General features: G+C 35.9%; 1 protein-coding gene across 1 annotated transcript in view; it reads left to right on the plus strand.

The window, feature by feature from the left end:
- The first annotated feature begins 520 nt into the window (after window positions 1-520).
- Window positions 521-21,578, plus strand: part of LOC106131488 (IDLSRF-like peptide) — a 66,450-nt gene continuing 45,392 nt past the window's right edge. The window contains exon 1 of the mRNA XM_013330601.2: window positions 521-647. The gene's annotated coding sequence lies outside the window, so the exon portion shown is untranslated. The remainder of the gene's footprint in view (window positions 648-21,578) is intronic.

The following is a 21,578-nucleotide window of genomic DNA, read 5'->3' on the forward strand; positions in this document are numbered from 1 at the left end:
AAGAAATTCAAAAAAAAATTTTTGCTTTCTCTTATTCATTCTAAGTGTACCTCTATCCATTTCAGTCAAAAATACTAAATGTACAGAAAAAATATTTTTACTGTTTTATTATATGTATAGATTGAAATATTATTTACTGTAATCACTTAAACTAAAGATAAAATATGTTTTCTTTAAAATTTACAGTCTAGGAAATTTATACATACACATATAATACACATATAATCATATCTATATCACTTGCGGGTTAGACGGAACAGTCTTGAAAAGACTGAAACGCTATATTCAGCTGTATGTCTTAATGATAGAATTGAGATTCAAATAATTCAAATTTATATTAATATGGAACGCAATAACGTAGATATTTTCATCAAATCGAGCTTTAGTGAAGTATCGAGCTGCGAAATACTAGGTACGTACGCTGTTCCGTTTCACCCTAGCCCCGCCTTCAGCAACAAAATAACAGGTACAGTACGATACAGGTACAAACTGGAATTCTGTAGCGTTTCGTTCCAGTCCGGGCCCGACCGCCAAGGGGTGCGCACACCACGGCGATAAAAATATATATTTTTAGTCATTAAATGACAATTTGAAATAACACCGTGATAATATTCCATCGGGCTTCGGGCCACTGGCTGAAAACACAGGTAAGAATTTGAATTTAGAACGCTGTTGTATTTTTACTGTACGCGTAATATTTTTATGTCACTTCAAATACTTTGTCAAATTTTAATATACTTATGTTTGACAGATAAAAGTACGTATTATTATAATTTCTATTACAATATTTTAGTATGTTTTAATATATTTTTAGAACAAAGAATGAATCTACGTGTTGCGCACATAATCAACAAGTAAAGCACTTCGCACGCACAAAGGTTTTCAAGGGAGATGTTTTCAGTGTGCTAAAAACCTTTTTCAATCTCCCTTTATATTTCGTTCTACACAACTTACGTTACGAAAAGGGACTGATACTAATGAGATTACTTTTACGGTAAATTCACTCAGTAAATGACGTCTCCTCGCAGCAATTTCAATGAAATACGTTGTCTGAAGGAATTTATTTATGTTTCTGAGAAAATGTGAATGTTTATTCAGCTCACAAAAACATTATTTATTCATTCGAAAATAATTCAATAGGCTTCGATTTTTACGACGTAATTTCGTTTGATACCTACGTCGTATTGCGACGGAAATAAATAATTTTGAACTGCTAATACAAATATCTATAGCCGACGACTTTTTCTGCGGAAATATTACAATTCATTATCAAAAGTCGATACGTGTAAATGAATTATTAAACACAATTGATAACATATACCCATTAACTTTGTTATATCATTAATCACTGCTAGGTTCAAATCCTACCGAGGCTAAGTACCAGAAAATATCCTTTTCTGAATTATACATTAGTTTGAGCGCTAACCGACGCACTAAGGTCAGGGAAATCGTGAGAAAATCCGCACATCCAGACAGCGGGATGAAAACCATAATCAAATAGGGGTATAATTAAATTATTTATTAAGGGTTTCATTAAATAAGTTTTCCTGAATTGCAAAGGTCAGACGGGAGTCGCTTGTGCAAAAATCTGACTTACCCAGAATCGTGGTCACGGGCGCAATCCGTGCTCCTCTCTAAATAGACATACATACATACATATCTTCACGTCTTTATCCCTTGCGGGGTAGACAGAGCCAACAGTCTTGAAAGGCCACGTTCAGCTGTTCGGCTTAATGATAGAATTGAGATTCAAATAGTGACAGATTGCTAGCCCGTCGCCTAAAAGGAGAATCCCAAGATTATAAGCCAATCCCTTAGTCGCCTTTTACGAAATCCGTGGGAAAGAGATGGAGTTGTCCTATACTTTTTTCTATTAGTGCCGGGAACCACACGGCACAACGACTATAGATAGATGTGGGTGAAATATCAGAAGAATAACGACAATGAGTTAAAAAGAGACGGCAGTTGTCGTTCTCGCTCATTAACCCCTTTCATAATTAAATACGTATTGTTTCCATTCGCAGTAAAACGTAGGCTTTATGTCACGTACCTACGTACAAGTTTATGAGCTGTAACATGCGAGACAATTTTATGAGTACCTCGTAAAATAGGGCTGGGATCACGTATTAATATATCATCAATGAATGTCTGTTACGCGGTGGTAATGTACTTTTTCTGAACTAAATTATTATTAATGGCTACTTAGATTTAGGTTAAGAAACTTGGGATTCTTATTTTAGGCGATGGGCTAGCAACCTGTCTCACTATTTGAATCTCAATTCCATCATCAAACCGTAATGCTGAGCGTAGCCTTCAGTATTTTCGACACTGTTGGCTCTGTCTACCTCGCAAGTGATATGGACGTGAGTATAAACATATAAACAAACATAAGGCATGCGCTATGTATGTTTGTATGTTTTCTTACGATATCAGACTTAGTCTGAGCTTCTAAGTCTAGATTTGTCAAGTTAGCTCTCTAATCAATACAATCTATTTATATTCCTGGCTAGACTTACATAACGTCTCTTAGTAACGTGGAAACTATTCAGTGCATTTTGAATTATACGGCGTGTGGTATCCGGCTTAAGAATTGAACCATATCTTTCCCATGGATGTCGTAAAAGGCGACTTAGGGATATAAACTTGGAATTCCTTTCTTAGACGATGGGCTGTCAACCTGTCACTATTTGAACCTCTATTCCATCAGAAAGCCTGAACGTACAAGTCTTTAAAAGACTGTTGACTCTGTCTACCCCACAAAGGATAAAGATATATGTAGGTATAAATTGAATTATATAAATAGGTTGCCGGGTGAAGGCAGGACCAGAAAGCTCGGTAATTTTTCCAATATATTTTTTAATTTATTTTTATAATATATATATAATAATCTAATGATACAGTGTGTGAAAAGCGTAAAGTTAGCGTTACTTTAGGAGATAGGATGACAACCTGTGACTTTTAAATCTCAATTTTATCATTAGCCAACCAGCTAAAGTTAGCTGTCTCAAGGCTCTCTCTACCCCGAAAGGCATTAAGACGTCTTATGTATTAGTGTACTATGTAGTACTTCATTATAATATTCATACATACAGTTACGTCTATTTTCCTTACCGGCTGGACAGAGCCAACTGTCTTGAAAAGACTGATTGACCACGCTCAGCTTTTTGGCTTGATGTAAGAATTGAGAATCAAATAGTGACAGGTTGACTAGGCCATCGCCTAAAAGAAGAATCCCAAGTTTATAAGCCTATCCCTTAGTCGCCTTTTACGACATCCATGGGAAACAGAAGGAGTGGTCGTATTCTTTTTTTTTTAATTGGTACCGGGAACCACACGGCACATCACTTCATTATAATCTAGCATATTTATCCCTGTTTCGTTATAATCTAGCTTTTATTCCTCCCTAGCGACAAATTCGGATACCGCCTTAGTTTAGCTTAACTTCGTGCACTATATTTTCTTAGATATTACGACATAATGTCGTAAAAATAGAACTTAACCTTCTTACGGCGACATTGAAAAAATTAATGTCCTCCGTCCGTCGGTTGGGCGATTTATAGCCCGGTGGCAGTGTATATTAACTGTGTATCTTCGAGACTGATGCCAGGGGATTTTATTTTATTTGATGATTTTCTCAGTACCCTTAATATTTTTTATTTATTTAATATTTGTTTCTGCAGGTACACAAGAGGTACCAAATCTACATAACAGTTTACTTACCTCAGATGCTAACTAGAGGTACACCCGTGGTCCTGACGTCAGGATGGCGGGTGTACCTATTTTATTTAAAAATCTTTACATAGAAGGAGGTACACAGAATTTTAGAATAGGTACACAGAAGTACACATCAGGTACGTTTTTAATCCAAAACAGATATTTAAATCCGTGAGGTACACCCGCGATTCTGACACATAATAAATGGTATATTCAACGCAAAAAGAATTTTTCAATTTCAACCAGTAGTTCCTGAGATTAGCGCGTTCAAACAAACGCAACTCTTCAGCTTTATAATATTAGTATAGATGTGTATATATAAACGAACCTTTACCAACCAACTAAACAATTTTGACGAAACATATTGTGAATATTTTTCTGTTATTTTTTGACGAACGTGTGCGTTGTTATGAGTTTTTGTTAGCATTTGACGATGCATGTTATTTGAAAATAATTGGCTGTTATTTTTTTTTTTTATTTTTTTTTTTAATAAAATAAAATACTTTACTCCTTACTGATTGGACAGAACAACATTTACCAACTAATCAATATAATATCTCATATTATATATATGTATAAGCTCTCTCGCTCTCATAAAGTCATGCCTCTTTCCCGGAGGGGTAGGCATAGACTACATCTTGCCGCTTGCCACGATCTCTGGATACGTCTTTCGCTTCAGTTTCGGGTACTCTTGAAGCGACTTTTAGTCAGAACGTGTCCGATTCCATAAAAATTCGTCTTTATAAATAGTAATAACATGCGACTAAGGGGTAGGCTTTTAAGCCAAGGTGTAGTATGTATATACATATGTAATAATAACATATTATTATTAAATATATGTTATAGTCTAGTTCTATAAACCTAAACGCACATATACGAAATGCCAAACCGATAATATTGATTTTCATTCATGAATAATTTATTACCGATGCCCACGCTAGTTTGCGTTATTAAAATAATATGCCTGTATCAAAACATTCCTTTTGTAACGTTATTTTCGGTAATCCATACGTGGGTAGAATATATAATGAGATATTCGTTAGTGGGTTCGTTCATTCATATTTTTCTAAAAATAAAATACGCCACGATATTTTTTAATCTCATTATAACGTGATCTCTTTCGAAATTTTATGTCGGCTATTATGTTGAAAATAACAATTTAAAAAAATGTCGTATTCTATTATACTCTATCCATATGTTTTCTGTAAAGTATTTTAACAAAAAAAAAACCACACCTCCCATCTTAAAGACATTATTCTTTTTTTAAATTCAATATTGGATTAAGCATTTGTCTTTCATCTCACCTGATGGTAAGCGACGATGAAGTCGGAGTTGTTACATTACGTTACTATCCAAGAGATAGCCATTTATTTAACTGTTGAATGTTCTCGAAGAGCTGTCTGGGAATATCGACACAGGCAGTCCATAGACTCGTAGAAAGTATAGTTATTAAGTTATTTAATATTTACCGTTGCTATGGCGTATACCAAGAAGGTTGCCTACAGACTTATAGTGACTTACAGTGTAATATGACTTTCCTATCGACTCATGATTTTGTTCTTGGTACTAAAAATAGGGGAGGACTTTTTATTATTAAATTATTTATTTATTTGCTTATGTATGTTAAGATCATAACATATAGCGACTATACTTTTTAGTATGACATACATACATACATATAGTCACGTCTATATCCCTTGCGGGGTAGACAGAACCATCAAAAGACTGAAAGGTCACGTTCAACTGCTTGGTATATATAATCTTCCATTTAATTAACTAAATAGAGTATATCAGTTCAGCAGAGCCTAGATTAGATTGACGCATGAACTAGAGCACTAACAAAGGAAGACCTTGGCCGAAGAATAAGCCGTGGTGATGTATCTTAGGATTAACTATTTAGTCTAGGATTAAGTAAACGTTTTGATAAAGGTATCTATTTAACACAAATAATGTTTTTTTTTTTTAGAAGATGATATAAGAAAGTGAGAATCCTACCTCGGTTATTGTAAGAATTACTTTTTTCTGAGGTACCTACATTAGTTGGTGTGTTAACCGATGCTCTTATGCAGAAGCATAATATTGTTAGGCATTCACGCAACTGGATGTATAACCAAGATCTAATATGAGTTTTCCCTCCAAAAGGTTTCCCTCCAAACGTTTCCTCTATTACAAAAGATACATTTCATACATACATATAATCACATCTATAACCCTTGTGGGGTAGGCAGAGCCAACAGTCTTAAATAAACTGATAGGCCAAGTTCAGCTGTTTGGCTTAATGATAGAATTGAGATTCAAATAGTGACAGTTTGCTGGCCCATCGCCTAAAAGAAGAATCCCAAGTTTATAAACCTATCCCTTAGTCGCCTTTTACGACATCCATGGCAAAGTGGTGGAGAGTGGTCCTATTCTTTTTTCCTAATGGTGCCGGGAACCACACGGCAAATTACATAAGATTAACACACCATATTCGAGCAGTCGTGTAAGAAACTGTATCGACCATGTAAATTTGACCTGTTTCAGCGCCCTTGGCCCACTGGGGCCTTTGGAAGCCAGCCTTTTGGCTGTAGCATTCTATTTTTATCGTAGGTCTTTAATTATACATACATATGGTCACGTCTATATCCCTTGCGGGGTAGACAGAGCCAACAGTCTTGAAAAGACTGAATGGCCACGTTCAGCTATTTGGCTTAATGATAGAATTGAGATTCAAATAGTGACAGGTTGCTAGCCCATCGCCTAAAAAAGAATCCCAAGTTTGTAAGCCTATTCCTTAGTCGCCTTTTACGACATCCATGGTAAAGAGATAGAGTGATCCTATTCTTTTTTGTATTGGTGCCGGGAACTACACGGCTTTAATTATTTAAATGCAAATATACACAGCCGGACCCCCTTGTCCTCTCCAGGGAAAGCGTAAACGGAACAAACGTTAGGTAAATACTTTGTTCATACATACGTACATATAATCACGTCTATATCCCTTGCGAGGAAAACAGAGCCGACAGTCTTGAAAAGACTGATAAGCCACGTTCAGCTTTTTGGCTCACTTATATAATTGAGATTCATATAAAGTGACAGGTTGCTAGCCCGTCGCCAAAAAGAAGAATCCCAAGTTTATAAGCTTATCCCTTAGTCGCATTTTACAACATCCATGGGAAAGAGACGGAGTGGTGCCTATACTTTTTTCTATTTGTACCGGGAACCACACGGTAATTTTAGCATACCTACAATCCTAATATTCTACCTATTTTATTTACTTTTAGTTTCTGTTAGTATTATTGCTATGTTTGTGCTTTTGTTACCGTCTCACCGTTATTTCTCGACACAAACGTTGTGGGCTTATTATAAGCCCACAACGTTTATCAGTTTATCCGAACGTTAATTATATTAGAGTTAGGGTATTGCGTGGCATTGTAGTTTCATAAGAAATAACACAATATACTTGTACGTAGAATAATAAACGTTATTCTTTCTGTTTTATGAACAAGAAGCGAAATATACATCTGTTCAGTAAAGCCGTGCCGTGTGGTTCCCGGTAGGACCACTCCCATCTCTTTCCCATGGATTTCGTAAAAGGCGACTAAGGGGTATGCTTATAAACTTGGGATTCTTCATTCAGGCGATGAAATAGCAACCTGTCACTATTTGAATCTCAATTCTATCATTTAGCCAAATAGCTGAACGTGGCCTCTTTCACGCAAAATCTATTAGACGGATTTTGATGAAATTTGGTGTACGGGTTTAACAAGAATAACATTGTAAGTTATGTACTTAAATATCTCATATATTTTTTATACCGAAATTCACACGGGAGTGAAGAAGAGTGTTAAAGATTTCATATACAAATGAACACCATACCTCTAGCAAGTATATACATATATACGTAGGTACAATAATGAGATGATCCCCCTTAAGCATAATGCTGGCTATAAACGCATACATATCTGTATAGATACAAACTCGTCACCTTTATAATATTAGTATTAATATTATAAAGGTGACGAGTTTGTTTGTTTGTTTGAACGCGCTTATCTCAGTAATCTCCTGGTTCGAATTGAAAAATTCTTTTTGCGTTGAATAGACCATTTATCGAGGAAGACTTTAGGCTATAAGTATAACATCACGCTGCAACTATTAGGAGCGAAGAAATAATGGAAAATGATGAAAAAAGAGAAAAATTATTCATCCTTGAGGACTTCAATGATGCCCAAAATAACTATACCACGCGGACGAAGTCGCGGGCACAGCTAGTTAAATATATAATTATATAAAAAGGATACTTAGGTACTGACTGACCGACATATCAACTTCATTACTGTCTTCCGAATAAACATAAAATTGTACATATTCCGAAACGTCTTAGATATAAATCCATCGGATAATGTAATAACTTGGATGTAAACAACGATGAATCATAGAACACAACGCTGACGTTTGATCATGTGGTTTCTGCATAATATATGTATGTATATCTTAGATATAGGGAAAGAGGCGCGATTTTATGTATGTATGTATGTACTACTCTGTCAAGAAAGTAGCAGGAAAAGATCAATAATACACAAACTGTTTGTTATTCATCCAAATTTTTTTTATCACCTTCAAAATATGCTCCTTTAGAAACGATACACTTACGCCAACGAATAATCCAATCATCAAAACATTTTTTAAACGCTGTTTCCGGAATTGAGGTCAGTTCTCGCCGCTAATTCTCTGTTATGTCTTCTACCGATTGAAAACGGGTGCCACGAAGTGGTAATTTGAGTTTAGGAAAAAGAAAAAAGTCGGCTGGAGCCATATCTGGTGAATATGGTGGTTGCTCGATGGTATTTGTTGAGTGTTTGGTTAAAAATTCGTTCACAATGATGGCCTTGTGCGAAGGTGCATTATCATGGTGCAAAATCCAAGAATTTTCTTTCCACAAATCTGGCCTTTTTCGTCGGATTTGCTCTCTTAAACGCCGCATAACACTCAAATAATATTCCTTATTTACCGTTTGACCTTCCGGCAAGAATTCCGAGTGCACAACACCGCGATAGTCAAAAAAACAGTCAACATGACTTTGACTTTTGAACGACTTTGGCGTGGTTTTTTCGGTTTCGGTTCAGTTGGAAGGCGCCACTCCGAAGCTTGTTGACTAGTTTGCATGTCAAACTCGTAAACCCACGTCTCGTCACCAGTAACAATGCGTTTCATGAATGTTGGGTCGGAATTGACTCGTTCTAGCATGTCCTCAGCGACTCTCATGCGATTGAGTTTTTGAAAAAAATTCAGGTCTTTTGGGACTAGCCGAGCGGCAACATGTTTCATACCCAAATTACTAGTTAAAATGGTACGGATCGACTCGTGAGATACAGAAAGTTCGGTGGCTATCTCTCTCAAAGTTGAATGAGGATTTTCAGTCACTATTTCCTTCACTTTTGCGATGTTAACTTCAGTTGCAGACGTTGATGGCCTACCAGAGCGAGGCAAATCTTCCATCACATCTCGACCGCTTTTGAACGCTTTGTACCACTCATAAGCACGAGTTTTTGATAAAGTCGATTCACCGTAAGCCTTCTGTAACATTTTCAGTGACTCCGAACACGATATTCCATTGGCAATGCAAAATTTAAGACAAACTCTTTGTTCGATGTTTTTATCCATTATGAAATTAGCAATACACACTAGATATGATATAACTAAAAATAGCACTGTATTTAATGTAAACAACAGATGCAACTCAAACTCCGCGCCAAAATGGAAAACAGTTGTGCCAATCTAACAACAACAAAAAAAAAAACAAAAATTTTAATTTGGAACCATAAATAAATAATCCATTCCCGATACTTTTCTGACTGAATGTATATCTGTACTCGTGCCTTGCTGTATGCCAGAATAACTAATAAAATAAAAATAGAAAAAAGAATAGGATCACTCCATCTCCCTCCCAAGGCGACTAAGGGGTAGGCTTATAAACTTGGGATTCTTCTTTTAGGCGAGCAACCTGTCACAATTTGAATCTCAATTCTATCTTAAAGCCAAATAGCTGAACTTGGCCTATCAGTATTTTCAGTTGGCTCTGTCTACCCCGCAAGGGATATAAACGTGATTATTTGTATGTGTGTATTATATATAAAAAATACCACCTGCTTCTCATCCCACGCAGATTGTAAAAGCCAATGGTAAGTCTTTTATACTGGGGTTACTTTTTTTGGGCTATGGGCCAGCAAACTCTCACTATCTGTGAATCTTAATTCCATCAATTAACCATCCAGCTAATGTGACCTTCGAGTATAGTATACTAGTGGCTCTGTTAACCCCGTAAGGGATACTGTCTTCATACCACGACATCGAAAGACACTGGTGGAGTATTTTCTTTAATTACTCGACCTCACAAAAATGGTTCTCAGTGCGTTTGTTTGTCCGCCATTATCTCGCGTTTCGCTGAACCGATTTTGATGCAGTTTACAGGAAAGTACTTGTTACACTCAGAGGAAAATTTTAGAAATTTAATAAACGACAAAATAATAGGATATCGATTGGAGACGGTTCTCTTTTTACAAAAATTATTTAACATTAATCCTTTACCTGAATTTATCCGATTTAATAATATGCAAATCTCTTAGTTAATAACAGTGTATATCATTTCGCCACACCGCAGGGAATATTGTGTTTGGCATTGGTGAACGAGTAATTATGCCTCTGAGTGTAATTATCATTTCGATCAATGTACACATTAGCAATTTGATTATAGAATTTGTACAGAAAGTACTATTTATTTGATCCTCATAGGCATAATAACTTTAGTGAAAAAAAATAGAACCGCCTCCAATCGAAATCCTTCTTTTTTGAAGTCGGTTAAATTTCGAAAACCTTTACCTTAGTGTAAAAACACTTGTCTGAAAACCTCAACAAAATCGGTTCAGCTTTACGCGAGATAATCGCAGACAAACCTACATACATACCGGTCAAACTGAGAACCGCCTTTTTCCTTCGAAATCGGTTAAAAAGATTGCAGAAATATTTTGGATACACACAAAAAAAAACACAATTTTGACAAAGCCAATGATTATTAGGTTCGAAAGGAAATAGTTAGATATTTTAATGATAGAATTTCATGTATGTGATGAATCTTTTTATGTATCTATGTACTTTTAAAAGGTTGCCAGTCTAAAAATAAAAAAAAAATTGATAGGTATCAAGTAAAGTTGGTTGTGCAATACTAGGTTTACATAATTCTAGTTAGATTCCAAGTCTTTAGTACCTACTTACGTTAAATTATATTAAGATACTAAGCACCTATAGGTATCAATTAGTTTTATATAGTATGTCTAATTATACATATAAATATTTGCAATATCCGAAAGGGTTAATATGATGATCTGTTATATACTTTCAAGACTCTTATTATGCAAATTAAATATTTTTTTTTTATTTGGATTTGTTATAGCGTAATAACATACTGCATAATGCTTTTAGTTATATGAATGTCTGTATAAATGTAAAATTACTACTTGATAACTTAGCTATGTAAACTGTCGGGCACCACGCGATTTATCAATTAATATAAAGTAATAGATAATTATGTAAATATTTGTATTATTTCTGTTTAATGGAGTTGCACTTGTTTCTAATCTGATATAGCGTTGCGTTATTGAAAAATTGAATTTTCACCGCCGATTCAATTTATTTAAGCCAAATAGCTAAACGTGACCTATCAGTCTTTAAAAGAATGTAGGCTCTGTCTACCCCGCAAGGGTTATAGACGTGATTATATGTATGTATGTATTCAATTTATATTAGCAGATATCTTAACTTCAGCTGCGCATTGGTGAAATTTATTTACAAGATAAATAAATCAATCAATCAATCTATGTATATAATATCCATTTTACTGAACTTTTGTTACAGTTTCCGACGAAAGCCCGAATGATTCATTAGGGAAGTTGTATATCCCCTGAGATGCGTATTAAGTCGCTAGTTTTAATAAAAATCACCATCATTCTCCTAATTCTTGTCTTAGTTGGGTCTCGTTTATGCACGAGGCCCTTCTTTTTATCAAATACCTACTAGGATTTATCTGCAGCTTCGCCCGCCCAAATTAAGCGTCACCTACACGCTGGATTTTAGCGCCTCGTACAAAAGAATGCATATTTTTTTCGCAAATCAACATACATAGGTACATACATAAATATGGTCACGTCTATATCCCTTGCGTGGTAGACAGGGCCAACAGTCTTGAAAAGACTGTATGGCCACGTTCAGCTATTTGGCTTAATGATATAATTGAGATTCAAATAGTGACAGTTGGCTAGCCCACCGCCCTAAAAAGGAATTCAAGTTTGTAGACCTATCCCTTAGTCGCCTTTTACGACATCATTCTGAAAGAGGTGGAGTAGGTATTCCTTTTATTTTTGTATTTTTTCGCAAATTAACCAGGAATTGAATATTAACGTACTTTCGCATTTTAACATTAGTTGAGATAAGAGTAGCCAAAAACATCTATGGAAAGAGCGTTCTATGGAAATTCTATGGAAAGTGGCAATAACCAAACGGCACATTAGTCTGTCTGTGCCGCGGTAAAATCAAGATCTACTGAACTTTTCATGCGGTACGCGTATTTACGAAAAATACCAAGTGATTCATGAGCAAAACTTTTATCATTCTTTGCGAAGCGGATTTATTCTGAGTTTGTACAAAATATAAGCCCTCAAAAATTTACTTTGAAAACTCTTATGCTTTATGAATAAATGAATTTTTTTATAATATGAAAAAAAGAAGCTACGTTAAATTATGCAAGATTTAAGTTTCTACAAATAATTCACTTTTTAAATTAAAGTCACGAAATAATGTAAAAACACTTTTTGCGCAAAAAAAAAAAACAAAAACGACACAAAAAAATAAACAATAAAAAAGGCCTTATCGTAAATGCAATCTCTTCCAGGGTCGTCTTGGAAAAAATAAAAGTAGAAGAATTAACAAAGTTATTTTAATAAAAGTTAACAATTAATCCACTAACATATACACAAAATTATTGAAAACTTTAACTAAGTCAACGTCTCTAAAATCACTATAAACGCTCTTATAAAAATATACAAAATTCGGCTTTTATGATATCCGGAAAAGGGTAATATTAAATTATCCTGTGTCATCGTAGTAAACGGGCACCCTTTGTTAACATTATACTCTCTTTGTATGTCTGTATGTGCTTATCTCGTAAAATGATACCCTTCGTGTCGTTGCATGTAGGCGTCAACTCAAAAAGGTTTTATTGTTAAAGTTAAATATTTCGTTTTATGTCGTCCAATTTATATATAACACAGGTATATATATATATATATATACACATACACTTACGGTCAGAGAAAACATCGTGAGGAAACCTGCACATTCAGGCAACTTGATGTGTAACCATGATCGATCCAATACGGGTTAGGTTCCCCTGCAAAGGTCGCGGTGGTCAGACGGGAGTCGCTTCTTGTAAAAACCTGACTCACCCAATCCAGGATCCGTGGTCATAGGAATACCCCGGGCTCCTCCCCAGAGTGGTGAGGATGCAACCGGGACTAAAGATGGTAGACAGATACATATATATTAATAGAACCATATCAACGAAAATGTATGCAGCCGGCACATACTATATTATTTATTCGCTACCAATGCGGGGACATCATGGCATGGCATGACAATTTTTTTATCGCGAAATGAAGCAAAATAGCGATAGTTAATCGCGCGATAAAGCTAAACAGCGATAATTTACCGCGCGATAAAAACGGCATCGCGCATGCTACGCTAACCCCGACCAGCATGGAAGAAATATTTCATCCGGTAATAAATTATTTGTTTTCGACAAGAGAAGGTATTAATATAAAAAGTAGGGCTGTAAATCTCTCAGCACCTTTTACTGGTGGAATATATTGAGAGCCATTTCCTTAATAACTACTTTCGATGTGTTAGGGTAACCCTTAAATGTTTTACCGATCAAGACACTTATGTTTATGACCTTGTTACATTTCGATTGGTAATTGAATAAGGCAGATAAAATTTTTTTTTTGGTAAAATTTTAGTGCCTGCCGTGTGGTTACCGGCACCAATACAAAAAAGAATAGGACCACTCCATCTCTCTCCCATGGATGTCGTAAAAGGCGACTAAGGGATAGGCTTACAAACTTGGAATTCTTTTTTTAGGCGATGGGCTAGCAACCTGTCACTATTTAAATCTCAATTCTATCATTAAGCCAAATAGCTGAACGCGGCCATTCAGTCTTTTCAAGACTGTTGGCTCTGTCTACCCCGCAAGGTATATAAACGTGACCATATGTATGTAAAATTTTAGTGTGTATTTCGCTTTATTATAGGTCCTATGTTATTCCTGTCACTATATCTTCTTACATACATATGTATAAATACATAGAAATACATAGTCACATCTTTATCATTTGCGAGGTAGTCAGAGTCAACAGTCTTGAAAATACTGAAAGGTCACGTTTAGCTTTATAAAGGAATTGAGATCCAAATAGTGACAAGTTGTTAGCCCATCGCCTACAATAAGAATCCCAAAGATATTAATCTATCCCGTTTAATCGCCTTTTACGAAATCCGTGGGAAAGAGATGGAGTGGTCTCATTCTCTAGTGCCAGGAACCACACGGCATATTCCATTCAACCTGAAATAGATTGTGAGAATGATGAGACTGATTAACATAACGCCGAGTATCTCTGAAATTACTGATCAAAATGTGGAGAGCTTCATTATATTATACATACATACATACATACATAAAATCACGCCTCTTTCCCGGAGGGGTAGGCAGAGACTACCTCTTTCCACTTGCCACGATCTCTGCATACTTCCTTCGCTTCATCCACATTCATAACTCTCTTCATGCAAGCTCGGCGGTTACATACATATACTATGATAATAAATTAAGTTAGCTTCTTCGGTTCGTTAGCGGTCGCTTGCTCTCTTTTTTTATTACGTCACTAGCAAAGTGTGGGCAGAATAATGAAATTCTTAACTAAAATATGTATAGTACTTCTCTGATATGTGTAGTGAAAAGTAGTAGAGATAGGCTTAATATATTTGGGATTTATTATCTCAGTCGTTCAGTAATGAATGTGGATGAAGTATGCAGAGATCGTGGCAAGTGGAAAGAGGTAGTCTCTGCCTACCTCTCCGGGAAAGAGGCGTGATTTTATGTATGTATATGTCGATCAGTGTCCTATTTTATATAAGTATTCAAAAGTGTGGTACCCGGCACCAATAGTAAAAGGAATAGGAACATTACGATTATAAACTTGGGATTCTTCTTTTAGGCGATGGGCTAGCAACCTGCATACATAACATACATATATAAAATCACGCCTCTTTCCCGGAGAGGTAGGCAGAGACTACATCTTTCCACTTGCCACGATCACTGCACCCTATCTACGCTGCACTCTCAGTTCTATCACTAAGCAAAACAGCTTGACGTGGCCTATTGGTCTTTTCGACACTGTTGGCTCTGTCTACCCCGCAAGGGATATAGACATGCTCATAATTATGTTTGTATTTAAAAGACAGTTGAATTTATAAGCCGTGTGGTTCCCGGCACCAATAGAAAAAAGAATAGGAGCACGCCATCTCTCTCCCATGGATGTCGTAAAAGTCGATTAAGGGGTAGGCTTATAAACTTGGGATTCTTCTTTTAGGCGATGGGCTAAAAACCTGTCACTATTTGAATCTCAATTCTATCTTAAAGCCAAATAGCTGAACGTGACCTATCAATTTTTCAAGACTGTTGGCTCTGTCTACCCCGCAAGGGATATAGACGTGATTATATGTACGTATTTATGTTGAATTTATTATTCGAATTTCTAATAGCTTATTACGCTCAACATCTAAGAGTTTAAAGTAAAGGTCTATATCTAGTCTAGATAGATATCTAGATTCTAGGGATAGACAAGTTTACCTAGTTAACGTGGGAACACAGTTTACGGTCAGTGATCAAGGAGTTCCTAACTAATGCGACCAACTGTATTTGAGGACAGAATATCCAACATTTTGCTAAGGTTAGGTTAGGTTAGGTTGTGCCGTGTGGTTCCCGACACCGATAGAAAAAAGAATAGGACTACTCCATCTCTTTCCCATGGATGTCGTAAAAGGTGACTGTGGGATTGGTTTATAAACTTGGGATTCTTCTTTTAGGCGATGGGCTAGCAACCTGTCACTACTCACACTACAAAGCTCAACTTTAATATACTGTTTGATACATACATAAACAATCACGTCTGTATCCCTTACGGGGCAGACAGAGAGTGACATAGGCTACATTTTGACTGGAATTTCCCACGGGAGCGAAGCCCCGCACAAAAGTTAGTACTTCATAAAACAAACCCATTCTCATCTTTTCAAATTGACATTTATACCAAAAGCCGTAAAGTTTAGGATCACAGGTCTGAATTATAGACCACACACTATCCGTTTTATATGTGCACTAACCTTAGCAACATACATACATATAATCACGTCTTTTTCCCTTAAGGGGTAGACAAAGCCAATAGTCTCGAACTGAAAAAACTAAAGGCCACGTTCAGATGACTTGTGATGGAATTGAGATTCAAAAAATGTTATGTTGCTAGCCCATCGCCTATAAGAAGAATCCCAAGTTAAGCGTAATTGACGTCATTCATAGGAAAGGGATAGAGTGGTCCTATTCTGAAGTGCCAAAGACCACACGGTACTCGTACAAAAATAAGCAAAAATTCACATTCAAGAACTTTATTTGCACTAAATTTGTGTAACCTTTTACGGTTTCCAGGGCCCACAAGTTTTAACAAGATTCTCAGAATCCGCGCGGAATGGAATATTCTAGAGTTTGCGGGAAATTCTTGTCACCTCTTTTATTTTATCAGTAGTTACGTAAAAAGGAATGTAAATTCGTTTTTGAAGTTATTTACAAACCGAACAGTTTGCATGAAAATATTTTTGAATTTAAATGAAACATTATGGTGTTAATGTCGTGTGGTTTTTGGCACTTTTGAATACAACTACTCTATATCTTCTCTATATCTCTCTCCTTCCACCCAAAGGTTGACTGGAAGAGATTGCTTTAGCGATAAGTCCGCCTTTGTACCATCTATATCTGCTTTGTGTTGTTTTGTATGTTTTACTCTAATGGTGCAATAAAGAGTTTTATCTATCTATCTATCTTTCCTATGGATTTCGTAAAAGGCGAATAAGTGATAAGCTTATGAACTTAGGATTCTTCTTGTAGGGGATAGATAGGCTGGCAACCTGGCACTATTTTAATGTCAACCCCATCATGAGGGATAAGGACGTGATTATATGTATGTATATAATTATGTCTTCCTCCTGGCTTTAGTCTCAGTTGCATCCTCACCTTTTTAGAGAGGAACCCGGGGTTATGCCTTTGACCATCGATCCTGGATTTAGTCAGGTTTTTACACGAAGCGACTCTCATCTGACCTACTCAACCTTTGCAGTTATCTGCATAAATGATTGTTTCTGATTAAATTAATAATAACGTTATTAATTCTGCCTAACCCGTATAGTTACACATCCAATTTCCTGAATGTGCAGGTTTCCTCACGATGTTTTTCCTCACCGTAAGAGCACATGTATACGTATGTTTGGCATCCAATCTTAACCGTCATAAAACCCACCATTTGCCCTTTGCCTTAATAGTGGAAAAACGGTACATATCAATGTTTATAGTGCCGTGTGGTTCTCGGCACCAATAAAAAAAAGCATAGGACCACTCCATCCTGGTCCCATGTATACCGTAAAAGCCGACTAAGGGATAGGCTTATAAACTTGGGATTATTTTAGGCGATGGGTTAGCAACCTGTCACTATTTGAATCTCAATTCTATCATGAACCCAAAACGCTGAACGTGGCTTATCAGTCTTTTCAAGACTATTGGCTCTGTCTACTCCGCAAGGGATATAGACGTGATTATATGTATGTATGTATCAATGTTTAAACTCTATTTAATATTAATTTTCAATGATTCAACAGAATTAATTGAAAGGCTCACAATGGAACCCTTTGGATCGGTTTTCATTAACTGTTGCTTACTTTACAAATATTTGAACTTTTAGCTCAAAATTAATGTAGTTTTCCTTGGCAACTCGAAAGGGTTGACCTAGACTTATTAATAGATGCCTTTTCTTAGTTCGTTAAGATAAATAATGGTAGAATTATTCTGCACATCTCACTCATGTTTATAATATTTATGTATGAATGTCCGTGTGGTTCCCGACACCGATATAAAAAAGAATAGGGCCACCCCATCTCTTTCCCATGTAGGTCGTAAAAAGCGAGTAAGGATAGGCTTATAAACTTGGGATTCTTCTTGCAGGCGATTGGCTAGCAACCTGTCACTATTTGAAACTCAATTCTATCATTAAGCTAAACAGCTGAACGTGGCCTTTCAGTCTTTTGAAGACCGTTGACTCCGTCTACTGCGCAAGTGATATAGACGTGATTATAGATAGATAGATAGATAATTCATTTATTTGATTTGATTTGCTACACACGATTTACAATTATATGTATGTATGTACTTATTTAAATGTCTTTTAGTTAATGTTCTAGCATTTCTGTACAAAAAGCATACTTAAATACAAAACCACGTCTCAGTTATAAAGGTATGACTACATGATGTTATAAAAAATTCATTTATACCTTAATACAAAGGTCAATGTCCTGACTTTGTGCAGGTTTGCGTGACTTTTTGTTATATCTTTTATCTTTAATAACATAAAAACCGTTTTACACGCCTAGCTCAATAATGTAAAGTGAGTGATAACAAATGTGGCTTTAAAGTTATCATTTTTATTGTAAAGTTTAATGCCGCATGGTTTTCGGCATTTTAGGATAGGACTCCATGTATTTCCCAGAGATGTCGTATAAGGCGACTAAAAAACCACCCCATCTCTTTCCCATGTATGTCGTAAAAAGCGAGTAAGGATATAGGCTAATAAACTCGGGATCCTTCTTGTAGGGGAAGGGCTAGCAACCTGTCACTATTTGAATCTCAATTTCATCATTAAGACATACAGCTGAACGTTGCCTTTCAGTCTTCTCAAGACTCTGTCTACCGTGCAAGATATATAGACGTGCTAATTTGTATGTATATTTATATGTATTTGTATGTTTAATAGGTAAAGAGTACTTTACACCGACGAGCTTTCATGATTAGAATTATGATTTGGTTGAGGAGAAAATGTGCATGGTCGTGGGTAGTGGGAAGATGTAGTCTCTGTCTACCCCTCCAGAAAAGAGTAGTGATTTTATGTATGCTTTCTCACTACTTTCCTCAGTCATGGGTTAAACCTAATTTCTTACAAAATAAGTTTCACTTCGCGAGTTTATGTTACATATCCATACATACATTTCATAAAATAGTTTATAAATTAATATATTAAGTAATAATAATTAAAGATACCTAATAGACCAGTAGAAACCATTAATGTGATTTTTAGAATTTCTGTCTTTCGGTCTGTCTGTCTGTATGATGTCTGTACACGAATAACGCCAAAACTATTGCACCAATTTGAATGCTGTTTTCTTAGATATTTAAGGTTAGGTCTAACTTAAATAGTATAAAAAAAATTATCCCCCCCCCTCTCTCCACCCCCCCCCCCCATTTCAAAGGGGGTCAGGTTTTTTAGCAAACCATTACGGTAAACGGACTCGTGAACAATATAACAGTTACATCATACATATGGTCACGTCTATCTCCCTTGCGGGGTAGACAGAGCCAACAGTCTTCACTCACTGAATGGCCACGTTCAGCTATTTGGCTTAACGATAGAATTGAGATTCACATAGTGACAGATTGCTAGCCCATCGCCTAAAAAAGAATCCCAAGAACGGACTCGTGAACAATATAACAGTTACAAATACATATAATTCCACTCTCCCTTTGCATTCACTGTACCTAATGTATTGTTGAAGCGTTATTTATATTTCATTAAGCGGAGTGCTTTAGGGACTGTCCGATGTAAAACATTGTCTTTTTGCGATAGTACCTTTTATTTTTGTATCTGACGTAGCTTATTGACATCGAAAAGTATTCTCAAAAGGTAAAAAATTGCGGAAAGTTCGCTAACAATTAGTTTGTGTAGTGTTTATTTTACAGCTGCTTGTCTTCTCTCGCAGAGTGTAAGAGTCCGCTAAGGAAAAGAGTTATGTACTTTGCATTCTTCTATTAGGTTATTAGCTAGCAGCCTGTCACCTCTTTCCCCTGGAACCACTTTTTTTTTCTTAAACAGATTTTATTTAAGGAAGAGATAGCATTCTGCGATATGCCCGTGTAGTGAATCTTAGAATATCAATTTAATTTTAAAATTATGTCAAAGATGGCTACTGCTCAAACGTAACTCGCCATTAAACCAATCAACGATGACACTACAGCGCGCTCAACCAATAGCAGAGTCTATAGCGACAGTATCACAGCGCGTATGCTAAATCGCGCAAGCAAAGATTTCACGAATTAGAACATAAATACAACTTCCGATTCACCATAATTGGAGCCGCAGTTCCCCAGGCATAACAGCTAGCCTCATATAAAGGGAAAATCTTCCCTTTATGGCGGTCAAGCCTGAATCATATGTGTAAGTCTATTTTTATAATGTATCTTATATTCCGGGATATCATGGACAGGAAACGAATAAAATTCAAGGTCATACTAAAAAACTTAATAAATAGAAATTTTTATTACTTTTCTAAATATTGCGCAACGGTTTTTCGTCGGTCGCTATTTTGTCGTTTTTTCGAAATGTCATAACTTATTTTATATTCTCCAATGCTTCAGCGTAAAAGCTTTTAGATCCACGTTCTGTATAATTCATGGGATTTTCAAAGTTCGGAGGCCAATTAAAGAGAGCACTTTCGGCCTTTAAAATTTACGGAGCTATGTTTTTAGTGCGAGCTTTTGTTACGGGATAATCCTGGATGAAAGCTTCGATACAATCGTGATTGAGCTATGGCATAGAAACGGGCACAAAGCGAACGGTTAAGCTTTTGAGAAAAAAAGGAGCCTAGCTTTACTAACAACTTTTATTTATTTGACGGAATACTCGTACCTAATGAAATAATTAGTTTTACATTCATTCAAGGGTTTTATTGTAGACAATGTGCATTCGTCCAAAGAGATCAATATGTTTGTAAATTGACGTCCGGTGAAAATTATGCAGTGTAGTTTGTTCCGCCGCTTCTTCTACACACGCGCTTTAGAAGCGGTAGTAGTTATAATTAGATTTAAGTGATGTGACGTCAATAAGTGATACCTACCTTGTATCCAATTTTGAAAATAAATCTTTTCTATTCTATAAACAAAGAGATATTGAAAAAAGTATTTTAGTAAGATGATGTTGAAGTTTTAACGTTATTCATTATTTAACCTATCAGCTTCTACTTCGTCCTAGTTAAACCTCACCTCTCTGAAAAGGCGCCATTAGACTTTGGTGTTGGATAAGTCAGGTTTTACCCTATATGACCACAACCAGACCCCTTTTGGATTATGATTACCTAACCAGTATGCTGGATGACCATGGGCAACCTGCCTGCAAACATCTCTTTACCTAACTATAGTGACTATTTTGCATTACTTAATCTTCTTGAATCGCAGTCCAAATAAACAAGTTTTAACCAATTTTTTCTTCAAATAAATATCATTTTTATAAAACAAAAAAAAAGCTGAAAAACTTCGCAACGTCTGTGAATTAATTTAAAATAAATATTTGCGAGATCAGACGTTAATTAGAGAACCCAATTAAAAAGGGAAAACGTACAATTTTCCTGTTCATTCAACTGAAAAATAATACAAGTAATATTATATTTTTGTACATTTTTTAAACTCTTGTAAACTTTAGTAA

The sequence above is a fragment of the Amyelois transitella genome, chromosome 20 (genome assembly GCF_032362555.1).
Source record: "Amyelois transitella isolate CPQ chromosome 20, ilAmyTran1.1, whole genome shotgun sequence".
Classification (NCBI taxonomy): domain Eukaryota; kingdom Metazoa; phylum Arthropoda; class Insecta; order Lepidoptera; family Pyralidae; genus Amyelois; species Amyelois transitella.